Here is a 12,626-nt window from a genome sequence, read left to right on the forward strand (position 1 = left end):
CAGTATCTGTCAGATGGACAGACAGTTTCTTCAATGAAGCAACACCCAGGTATGCCCTTCAATATAATAGGATAAAAGCGGAGTTCCACCGGAAAAAAAAAAGTCAGCAGCTGCACAACAGTAGCTGCTGACTTTTAAAATACAGTTACTTACCTGTCCCTCTTTCCAGCGGTGTCCTTACCACCGCTGGTTTCACTGGCCGTCTTCTCTCCCTGGCACCAGCATCTTCAGCGTGGGTACCCGGCTGTGACAACTTGTGGCTTCACAGCCAGGTGCCCACTGCGTATACGTGAGAAGTGCTGCACTTTGTGAATGGCCCGTAGTCTTCTGGGACCTGTCACATGTCCCAGAAGACTACGGGGAGGGAGGGAGGACAACTTCCGCTTTCAATCGCCTAGGCGATCGCAGTGTAAGTGGGAGCAGGTACCTGTCAAATAGGGGTACTTGCTGCCCAAAGGTGCCAATCCTTAATGGGGAACGGGGGACAAAGGCTTAAAGCGGAACTTCCCCTTTTGGGTGGAGCTCCACTTTAAGATATGACTTGGTTTTAGAAACTGTATATAGCCCTAGAAAACAGACACTTACGTTTATGTACAATAATTTGATCTTCTTCTATCCTAAGAGAGATTGTGCTCTGAGCTTTCTGATCTTTCTTTATCTACTCACCTAAAAGGTATTCTGGCCTGACTTCATTTATACATTTCCACGTACCTGTTCTTGTTAGCAACATTTTCATCTATAATTTCCAAGACCAGTAGTTTTGGTTTGTCAATTTTGCAAATGAAAGCTTTGTTGCAACTGTGTTACTGGTCATTTTCTTTTATTCTGCACTTATTTGCTGTAGTCTGCTAAGACTGGGCCCATAACCTGTTAGAAATTCTGTATATAGCCCTACAGAACAGACAGTGCTCAGTCCACATGTGTTTTTCTGCTGCTTCACTGCAAGAAGGAAACAGGAAACTTTTTTCAGAGAAATGGAACGTATAAACACTGCCATCTACTGGTTGAAGAATATATCTCTACTGAATACTGATGTAGTTGTTGCACAAAATACATTAACACTGTATTTCAACACTTGGCACTAGGTTAGCCTCCTCTTATGTCTGCTCATGTCCTAGGAATCAGTTCCTTACTGCATCATTATGTGACCCACAGTCAGAAACAGCATAGTTGTATTTCAAAAGAAGATGGGACAGTATTTGGTCCTTTGTGCCTGTTTGACCATGCTTATCTGGGTGTCACAGTCCCATCACCAAGATGACAATTTTAATTTTAAAATCCAGTAAATAAACATCCTCTAAATGTAAAAAAAGAAAAGGTCATACTACAATATTTGGTAACTCTTAACAGTGTACACAGTGACCTGAAACTGAGCAATAGAAATTCTTCCCAAAAATTGGATATAGCTGGGGCTTGGCCTGGTATGTTCTGCTGGTGACAAACCCAGAGAGTCAGCAGCTATGATTTTTTGAAATAAATGTTGATCCACAGTAATGGACGCCATTGCAGCTCCTATTTCTTTATTAATATTATATTATATTAATGTTGCCAACCCAAATTAAATAGCACATATATATATATATATATATATATATATATATATATATATATGTATACACACACACTATATTGCCAAATCATTGAATTCAGGTATTCCAATCACCTCCATGGCCACAGGTGTATAAAAAAATTGATTGTCAATACAGGGCTCTGGGCTGGGATTGGACAGTAGGTCACGACCATGAATCAATGGCCGGGACCTGCTAAATAACTCCTGCTATTGTACAATCGCAGCGGGGGCCAGTGGGCAGGAGCCAACAGGCGGGGCTTGTGTGTGAACCCTGTACCCGGCTAAGGCCAGCGATGTACAGGTATGATATTGGTAAGAGTATCTTAAAGTTTAAGTTTATTTATTCATTTATTTTTTGCTATACAGCACCAGGGACATAACTTACAGTACCTCTAATGAAGTGTGCCCAATGACAGACTGACTGCTTCTCTATCATTTTCCGTGGTCTACCATGTTGTGGCTGAGTTGTTGTTGTTCCCAGTTGCTTCCACTTTGTTATAATACCACTAACAGTTGATCGTGGAATATTTAGTAGCAAGGAAATTTCACGGATGAACTTATTGCACAGATAGCAACCTATCACGGTACCACGCTTGAATTCACTGAGCTCCTGAGCGTAAACCTCTCTTTCACAACTGTTTGTAGAAGCAGTCTGCATGCCTAGGTGCTTGATTTTATACACCTGTGGCCATGGAGGGGGTTGGAACACCTAAATCCAATGATTTGGAGAGGTATCCCAATACTTTTAGCAATATAGTGTAAAGCAGGCCAAACATTAGTTGAATTCCGAACGATTTTTCGATCAAAAATGTAAAACGTCATTCATTCTGTAATCCGTTGGTGCCACCAATGATTTCGAAAATCGGTCGTTTTTCATTAATTTTCCAGCATGCACGATAAACGAAGTGGGGATGAACCACGAAAATCGTCTGGTGCCATTGCCCCACTAACAGCGAAAATCAGCCGATTATTCTTAGGTCTGATTTTCAAATGAAAAATCTGTTGAAAATCGACCCATGTATGGCCGACCTTAGTTATGCCCCTGGTGCTGCATAGCAAAAAATAAATAAATAACTAAACTTCAGCTTTTAGTTAGTTACTCTTACCAATATATCGTACCTGTACCTCGCTGATTATTGCCATTAATAGTATAAAACAAATTTCCAGAATGTGTGTGTATGTACAGTGGGGATCGAAAGTTTGGGCACCCCAGCTAAAAATTTGTATTAATGTGCATAAAGAAGCCAAGGAAATATGGAAAAATCTCCAAAAGGCATCAAATTACAGATTAGACATTCTTATAATATGTCAACAAAAGTTAGATTTTATTTCCATCATTTACACTTTCAAAATAACAGAAAACAAAAAAATGGCGTCTGCAAAAGTTCGGGCACCCTGCAGAGTTAATATCTTGTACTGCCCCCTTTGGCAAGTATCACAGCTTGTAAATGCTTTTTGTAGCCAGCCAAGAGTCTTTCAATTCTTGTTTGAGGTATCTTTGCCCATTCTTCCTTACAAAAGTCTTCCAGTTCTTTGAGATCTCTGGGCTGTCTGTCACGCACTGCTCTTTTAAGGTCTGTCCATAGATTTTCAATTATGTTGAGGTCAGGAGATTGTGAAGGCCATGGCAAAACCTTCAGTTTACGCCTCTTGATGTAATCCCCCGTGGATTTCGAGGTGTGTTTAGGATCATTATCCATTTGTAGAAGCCATCCTCTCTTTAACTTCAGCTTTTTCACAGATGGCATCAAGTTACCATCCAAAATTTGCTGAAATTTTATTAAATCCATTTTTCCTTCTACTCGTGAGATGTTCCCTGTGCCACTGGCTGCAACACAACCCCAAAGCATGATTGATCCAACCCCATGCTTAACAGTTGGACAGAGGTTCTTTTCATTAAATTATGTGCCCCTTCTTCTCCAAACGTACCTTTGCTCATTTCGGCCAAAAAGTTCAATTTTAACCTCATGGGTCCACAGAACTTGTTTCCAAAATGCATCAGGCTTGTCTATATGTTCATTTGCAAAGTTCAAACAATGATTTTTGTGGTGAGGACGTAGAAGAGGTTTTCTTCTGATGACTCTTCCATGAAGACCATATTTGTACAAGTATCTCTTTATAGTGGAATAGTGTACCACAACTCCAGTGTCTGCCAGATCTTTCTGGAGGGATCGTGCAGTCAAACGTGGGTTTTGAATTGTTTTTCTCACAATCCTGCGAGCTGTTCTGTCTGATATTTTTCTTGGTCTTCCAGATCTTGCTTTAACTTCCACTGTTCCTGATGACTGCCATTTCTTAATTACATTCCGAACAGAGGATATTAACATCTGAAAACGCTTTGCTATCTTCTTATAGCCTTCTCTAGCTTTGTGAGCGTCAACTATTTTCAGTTTCAGTTTTCTAGACAACTGCTTAGAAGAACCCATGGTGCTGATTGTTGGGGCAAGGTCAGATGAGTCTGGGCATTTAAAACCTTTGAGATTGACATCACCTGGTCTTCCCAGACGATGATTGAGAACAATCCATGACACTGGCAGGTCTCAGCTTTGCAAAGGGGGCAGTGCATGCTATAAATTCTGCAGGGTGCCCAAACTTTTGCAGACGCCATTTTTTTGTTTTCTGTTATTTTGAAAGTGTAAATGATGGAAATAAAATCTAACTTTTGTTGACATATTATAAGAATGTCTAATCTGTAATTTGATGCCTTTTGGAGATTTTTCCATCTTTCCTTGGCTTCTTTATGCACATTAATACAAATTTTTAGCTGGGGTACCCAAACTTTCGATCCCCACTGTATATATATATATATATATATATATATACCATCGTTTGTAGGCACTATAACTCTCACGCAAACCAATCAATACCAAAGACATGTAGCAGAATACATTTTGGGTTACATTTATGAAGACATTTGATTTTTTTATTGGATATGTTATATTATTATTATATTATTATTATACAGTATTTATAAAGCGCCAATAGTTCGCTCAGCGCTGTACTTTACAAAAGGGGACAGAACATGTGACAGAACAATACCAGTACAATGCAAAACATGAGGGGATCGAGGGCCCTGCTCTTTTGAGCTTACAATCTAGGAGGGAGGGGATGGTGGCACAGGAGGAGATAGCTGTGGGGGATGGAGTGGTAGGAAGAGTGGAGGAGGTCGGCAAGTTAGCAGGGGGTGGGGTAGGCTTCCCTGAACAGATGGGTTTTCAGGGTGCGCCTAAAGGAGAGGAGAGTAGGTGATATGCTGATGTGTTGGGGCAGGGAGTTCCAGAGGATCGGTGACACCCTGGAGAAGTCCTGGAGGTGGGCATGGGAGGAGGAGACCAGGGAACTAGAGAGAAGGAGGTCATGTGAGGAGCGGAGTGTGCGTGCTGGGCGGTACTTGGATATTAGGTCAGTGATGTAGTTCGGGGCAGTATGGTGGACGGGTTTGTACGTCAGCATTAGGATTTTGAATTTGATCCGTTGCGCAATCGGAAGCCAGTGGAGGGATTGGCAGAGGGGGGTGGCGGAGACGGAGCGGTTGGAAAGGTGAATGAGTCTGGCAGCCGATATAGCAAAAAGGGGGAAAAAAAGTTTTTTTCCCCAAAATTTTCATTCCTTTTTCATTTATATAATAAAAACTAATAAAACCCAGTGATGATCAAATACCACCAAAAGAAATCTCTGTTTGTGTGAAAATAAAATATCAATTTAGTTTAGGTACAGCGTTGCATGTCCGCACAATAACCAGTTAAACTAGCACTAGTGTGGTGTAGCAAACAATGATCTGGTCATGAAGGGGGTAAAATCTTCTGGAGCTGTAGTGGTTAAGTTACTCTTACCAATATTATCCCTCCTCCAGCCTGTGACTGGACAGTGAAAGAAGAAGCAGCAGACTAATGAGCTCATATCTGTTACTCTACTCTCTCCACTTATCAGCATTCTCCATGCGCATGACTACTGCAGCACAATTGGCTGGCTCCCCTGTGCTGCTTCTCCCTCTCCCAGTCTGAGCCCTGCTGTACTTGGACTTACAAGAGGCTGATATCAGATCAAATGCAAATACCTACACTGCTTGCTTTTGAGATTCATATAATGTTATATTAATTAATCCAAAGATGCATTATTTATGTCTTTTATATTGATCTTGGGTTCATTTTTATACACAGCTTCAATAAGAGTGCTCATTTTAGTAACACCTACAAATTGCCTGTCTATACACATTTAATTGTAATTATGGATATCTTTAAGGATAGTCCTTGAAAGTTGCTGTTGATAAACAAACAAAATCCTTGAACGTTGCTGTCGTTAAACAAACAAAATCCAGATAAAAAGATATAATTAAACACCATAACGATGGGAACTTAATTTTGCTTTACTGACATCTTTAACCTGATATCTTATCAAAGAAACAAGCAATAGCATGTGAAATGGGAGGTAATGTAGAACTATCACCTGCTCTGCTTTTTCATGTCAATTAAAGAATTCCTTTTTTCCTTTCATCAAACATTTAAAAATGGAATAAACAAAAACACAGATCAAAGTGGTAAACAGCGTGTTGATATTCCACGGATACAAAACATTTTTTCCCCCTGTCAGAATTTGGGGATAGAGAAATCAAACATCCCTTATTTGTGCGTACGCTTTGAATCACCGACGAGCATTTAAATGTAGACTGAGGATGTGAGCGGCCAGATCAGAGACATTACTGCCCTCTGTTGAGCACGAAAGGAATAGCGGGCTGCACATGATTGTTCTCAGCATGCAAAGCTGTCAAAACATGACAAAATATTATCCATATGTTGTGGCTAAATAACGTAAGGAAAAATCACATGCTGCTCCACACTTTCTGGATATAGCGATTTGCATGCGATGGCTTAGTGAAATGTGTATACGTGCGTAAGAAAATGTAATATTGATTGCAGTACAATAAATAAATATGTAACATTTTATATTTCTTGTAGTCTGAAACTGCAGGTTTACCTAGGAAGTAGGCAGACAGATGGACAGATGATTGACAGAAAGACAGACAGACTCACGCACGTACAAAAACCACAGACCTTGACTAAGATATAATGCATGTGTCATACGTTTTCATCCACATGACTGTCGTTTTTGGCTGTCATTGGCTACCTTTGCTGAAAGTAACACTCCTAATAGCAAATAAAAAAATCATCATAACTTTGAAAACGGCCTATTTTTTTGGAATGAGGTATAAATTGTATGAAATATACCCTCTGCAGTAACATATAGGACTAGGACATATACTAGAGGTCTCAGAGCAAATTATTGTATAAAAGTAATATATGAATTATTATTATTATTATTATTATTACTACGAGTTTATATAGCGCCAAAGGGTTTGCTCAGCGCTGTACAATAGGGGGGACAATACATGGCACAGTACAACAACAACAAACAACGTACGAGGGGTAAGAGGGCCCTACTCTTACGAGCTTACAATCTAGGAATTTGCATGTTATTTTAAACATTCTAATATTCTTCCCTGTATTCTTTTTTGTTTTCAGTGGAACACTTTCCAAGTAAGTTTTGAAATTTAATTACTATTTGGTGACGGCAGGTAACTTGAATGTGGTGATCTATCTATTGATCTATTTCATATGTATCTATTGGCTGTCTGTATCATATAAATGTATCTATCTAGCTGTCTATCTTGTATTATGATTTGTTGATATCATGTAACTTGTATGTAGTGATCTATCGATTTGTATTATATTTATCTATTTATATATCTCTCTCAGATCTACCTGTGTTTTATTGATCGATCTGTCTATCTTGTATTATGATTTGGTAACTTCATGTAACTTATAGGTAGTGATCTATTGATTTATAGTTTATCTATTTATAGATCTATCTGTGTTTTATTGATCTATCTATCTATCTATCTATCTATCTATCTATCTTCTATCTTGTATTATTATAATTTGGTAACTTCATGTAACTTATATGTAGTTATCTATTGTGTTATAGTCTATGTATCTATTTATAGATCTATCTCATATCTATCTGTGTTTTATTGATCTATCTATCTATCTATCTATCTATCTATCTATCTATCTATCTATCTATCTTGTATTATTATAATTTGGTAACTTCATGTAACTTATATGTAGTTATCTATTGAGTTATAGTCTATGTATCTATTTATAGATCGATCTATCTATCTATCTATCTATCTATCTATCTATCTATCTATCTATCTTATATTTCTTGATCTATTTCTTATCTGTCTATTTATATCATATGTATTTAGCTATCTGTCTGTCTTGTAGTATGATTTGTTGAGATCATGTAACTTGTAATTGATTTATATTCTATTTATAGCTCTATCTCATATCCAGCTTATTGATCTATCTAACTATCTATCTATCTGGTAATATTATGATTTAGTGACATCAAATAACTTCTATGTAGCGATCTATCGACTTATAGTCTACTTATCTATTTATAGATCTCATCAATACATAATTGATTTATATTCTATTTATATCTCATATCCAGTTTATTAATCTATCTATCTATCTATCTATCTATCTCTCTTTCCTGTATCTGTCTGTCTATCCATTTATGTGGTTACTTTATCTCTCTCCTATATCTCTTCATCTATCTATTTATTTATCTTAGTATTATAATTTTAGTTATTGTGCATAAAACTTTTCAGATGCAAATGCATGCAGCTAGATTGATCAAATACAGCAATAATAAGAAATACGGAAAAAAAAAAAGGAAAAAAAAAAGAAAAAAAACCCCAATATATATATATATATATATATATATATATATATATATATATATATATATATATTTTTTTTATCAGGGCATTTCCCCCTCTTAATCGGATATTCTGAGTATTTATGTTTATTGAGAGTCTGAATCTGGGCTTAAAGTATAGTAAAGTTTTTCCTTTAACAAAGAAACCCCTCCAACAAGCTTTCTAACATTAAAGCAAGTGGCAAGAATGACAACTTTATTCAAGCGGATCATCTGGAATTACATTAAACAGCTGCTATTAAACAGCTGACAACAAAGAAGCCCATTTTCATCTGTACAGCATAGAGATTTAAGCAGTGTGCTCCCTCAGTAATGTTATGAAGAAGACATTGTGTTCCTGTATACCCATACACACTGTACTCCCCGCTGTGCTTGTTGCCAAACACACTCTCTTTTTTTTTTTCTTTTTTTTTTTTCCTTCCCGTCTAATCACTTTGTATTCAGGCAGGCCTCTGGGATGCCCACAATTCATCTAGACAAATGCAGAACAGGTTTCACAAAACTGGTTTTAACAGGTGCCTGTGCTAAGCACCAGACAGACCTAAGACATATGACAGGCCAGCTATGCGGCAGTGGTCATAGGTTATGACGTGTCCTGCTGCACCTGACATGGCTATTTCTCAGCCTACATCTAAAACAAGGAACAATGCAAGCTTATTGCATTACCCATGTTTCAATCTGCGAAGGAGCATTGTTGTTCTTAAATTTACTAATAAGATAAATAGATATATACAGTAGATTGATAATTTAATAATTGAGAAAGAGATAAATAGAGAGATAGATAGATAGATAGATAGATAGATAGATAGATAGATAGATAGATAATTGGGTAATAAAACTATGAAATTAATAGCTCAACTCAAGTCTAGACTTTTTATTTCCTTTTGTTCAGAACAGGTTAGATCTTTGGTCAAGGTATTTTTATTGCCATCTGTGACCTTACAAAACAGATCCAGTTGTGGATATTTTTACATAGTTATATTGGTCCAGCTTGGCTCAATGTATCTATTAATATACCATACCTGTAGGATCCTTATAGAAGCTGGAAATTGCTATAGTAGACATTGCTACTCCACTGGTCTCCACTATCTTCTGGGTTCTAGGCTAAGGTAGTTCAGAGGTAACCCCCATCCTCCAAAACACTAGCATACCCCAAAGCTCCACTCCCACCTAACTAAAATAAAATGCTTAACACAAAGTGGAGTTAAATGGCCGTGAAGCTTTTTATTAAACAACATAACAATAACTAACACATTTAACGTTACAGTCAGAATATGTTAGGAAGTCCTTGAAACACCATAAACCAACCTGTTCTGTGGCACTATTTTGCTAAATATATATATGCCCCAAGCTGAAAGACACCACCTCGGGCACATTCCCAATTGCCCTCAGACACTTTACAGGTCTACCAGTACCTGGTCCCTATTGTTGGATGATAGTCAAACAGCAGATATTATACCAACAGATGGGTCCCCACTTTTATTCCACAACACCGATTTTAACACCCATTCAATGATACCCAACCGCCCATCATATCACTGGAAGACCCACCCTAACCAGGCCCCAGGGAGGGAGGGATGATCATCTGGTGGCTTCCAAACTCTGACTGTTACAGCTCCTCTCTGTAGTCTAATCTCCTGCACTACTTTCCCTCACCCTGTCACATCAGCCAATCACATGAGTACCCCTCCTTTCGTGTATCTTCAAAAATCTTCACTCTGCGCTGCCTGGTTCCCCTTCCACCCTGTCATGCAGGCCCTATTCTTAAAGATGCTTCATAACTCTGGGCCTTCCTTTCAGAGAATGCTTTGCATTTCTCAATGAAGGCAACACATTCTCTGATTGGCCAAGATGGAGTGCGGGACCTATTCCCCGCCTCTTTACCTTATCCAATCAGAGAACGCTTTGCATTCATTGAGAAGATGTAGAGCGGGCAACCTCCTTTGTTCACAATGCAGGTGGGCAGCTACTCAGTACTGGACCTGGAAGCTAGTGGAGCTACCTGGAGCAGTGGAATCTACTATAGTAACTTCCAGCTTCTAGTGGGAGTCCACAGGTGTGGTATATACATAATTACAATGTAAATTATTAAAATTATAATCAGAAGTCCCCCCTCTCTAATAAAAAATGTGTTTTTGTCTCATATAGCTCCATCTGAGAGATTCTCATCACTTCCTGTTTTGGGGGGTGGGGGTCCTTAAAGCCCAACTCATGGCACAATAAATTTACACAGGTTAAAGCAGGTATGCATTTTGTTGCCAGAAAAGCAATACCCCCCCCCCCCTCTCTAACCATGCTGGGTTTATACTACTCCTGGCAAAAATGTTTACATTCTGAGATTATTAGAGTTTCCTGCTGTACTTCTGGCCTGCTCAGGTGTATATGCTGCAGGTCTTTGGCACCGTGGTTGTGTTTCAACCTCTCCATTCTCATGGCCAATCACAGGCCTGTATGTTTTATGAATGGCCTAGAGGAAAGGGGGAAGTAGACACTACGTTACAATGTTGACGTCTAGCATTGTGGTCTATGAGTCCTACAGTGCTACATATGACCAGACTGTAAGTACAGTGGGAGCTCTACTAACCCCACCATGAAAACAAGCAAGTATGCCTCACGTAGAATAAAGCCAGCATGGTGGGGAATGTATACCAACTTTACAGTAGGTACAGGTTATTTTGTCTTTAAGGTGGGCTTTAAAGGAAATTTCTGCAGTACAGGAAGTGACAAGGAATATCTCACATGGGTATACACAAGAAAAACCGAGAGGGGGATTTCTGGTTATAATTTTATTGATGACGTGCCTTCCTTCCCTGGTGAGAACAACACCTTACATTTCTCATATGGCAGCAACAATGGCAGCTTACATGTTCTCTCACAACAGCTGTACCTTATCTATTAAGGAAATATTGTCCGTGCCTCTTGAGCTGCTCCTTACCTCAAACCCATAATGGTCTTATTTTTGGAAGGCACCCAAAGAAATGTCTGAACCAATGTTCTAAACATCTTCATTTTCACCTTCTACATACTCAAGTGCCTGAAGAAGGAGATGGTGGGAAAGGTTTTAAACAAAAGTTCATTGCAGCAATCAGATATGGTTTTCAAACCTATAGAGTTGATTGTATATCCATCTGGTGCCCAACCTGTGGCCGAATTTAGCCCTTTGGAATATGATGTGTGGCCCTTGGACCTCAGAAGTCTGTAGTGGGAACAGTGATTAGGGTAATAGCATTCATCTCTATTAGCCACACGTAACATTTTCATATTGTCTTCTGCAGCATATCCCCAGCCAAAAATGTTGCATGTCCACACTCTTTGACTTCCTCTTTCTCTAATAGGTCTGAAGTTTCTGACAGACCTCTCAAGCATTACTTATATTGAACATTATGTGCGGGCGTTGGTGATGTCAGAGGCCACATTTGAGTCCCCTTTTAGCTCATAAGTTAAAAACCACTGGTATATCCTAATTGGCACCGTAGGTGAGAGAGGTTCACCCAATCCATTCAATGGCCAGAGCATGTTTATCTATGTTTATAGACACCTTAAGAACAGAGATTGTAAACTCTAAGCAATAATTACATTTTTACTTTTTCATTGTAATTTTTAGGTTCCACGCACACTAGCATTTTTTTTTTAAGCTCACAAAATGCTGGAAAAAATGCTGGATAAAAACTGCTGGTAATAGAGATATTAGTAGTGTTCAGAAGTGTTTAGGAGCATTTAGGAGCGTTAGTGTTTTATTAGCGTTTTTACAGTACATATAGAGGAAAGAAATTAAAATGCTAGAAAAAGCTGTTAGGAGCGTTTAGGGTTTTTTTTCTGCTGGAAAAACGCTTCAAAAAACTCTACAAAAACATTTTTTTTTCTGCTAGACGCCAAAGCTCAAAAATGCTAATAGCCTAAAGTAGTGTGCATGGACACAGGAGAACACTATTTAGCTTTTGGAGCTTAAAAAGAAGCGCTAGTGTGCATGGAGCCTTAATATAAATCCCTGATGTCTGCAGTAATGCATCCACACATTGCATACAATGCTTCAGAAACAGTTCCAGTATATTAAAAATGACATTTTTATATAGAGAGTTGTATTTGATGCTTAGAAAATTTCAACATATAAGTATAATTTTAGTACTTGTGGGTTCACTAAATGCTACTTTATAAATGTACTTTATTTTCTGTATTCTGTCTATTTTTTGTAAAGGTGCTGGTAAAAGAGGAGGAGTTTGTGGCTTGACCCATTACTTGTGTAATATTTAAAAAAAAAAAGCACCCATGGCAG

General features: G+C 38.4%; 1 protein-coding gene across 4 annotated transcripts in view; it reads left to right on the forward strand.

The window, feature by feature from the left end:
* ESRRG (estrogen related receptor gamma) overlaps nt 1–12,626 on the forward strand; it is a 1,108,989-nt gene that overhangs the window by 734,065 nt on the left and 362,298 nt on the right. For 3 of the 4 annotated variants that reach the window (XM_089684805.1, XM_089684808.1, XM_089684802.1), the window contains exon 6: nt 7,090–7,104. The exons of the other annotated variant lie outside the window; for it this stretch is intronic. The gene's annotated coding sequence lies outside the window, so the exon portion shown is untranslated. The remainder of the gene's footprint in view (nt 1–7,089; nt 7,105–12,626) is intronic. 4 annotated transcript variants of the gene reach the window in all.

Source organism: Staurois parvus, unplaced genomic scaffold (assembly GCF_062004578.1).
Source record: "Staurois parvus isolate SC_StPar_1 unplaced genomic scaffold, SC_StPar_1.0 ptg000357l, whole genome shotgun sequence".
Lineage (NCBI taxonomy): Eukaryota > Metazoa > Chordata > Amphibia > Anura > Ranidae > Staurois > Staurois parvus.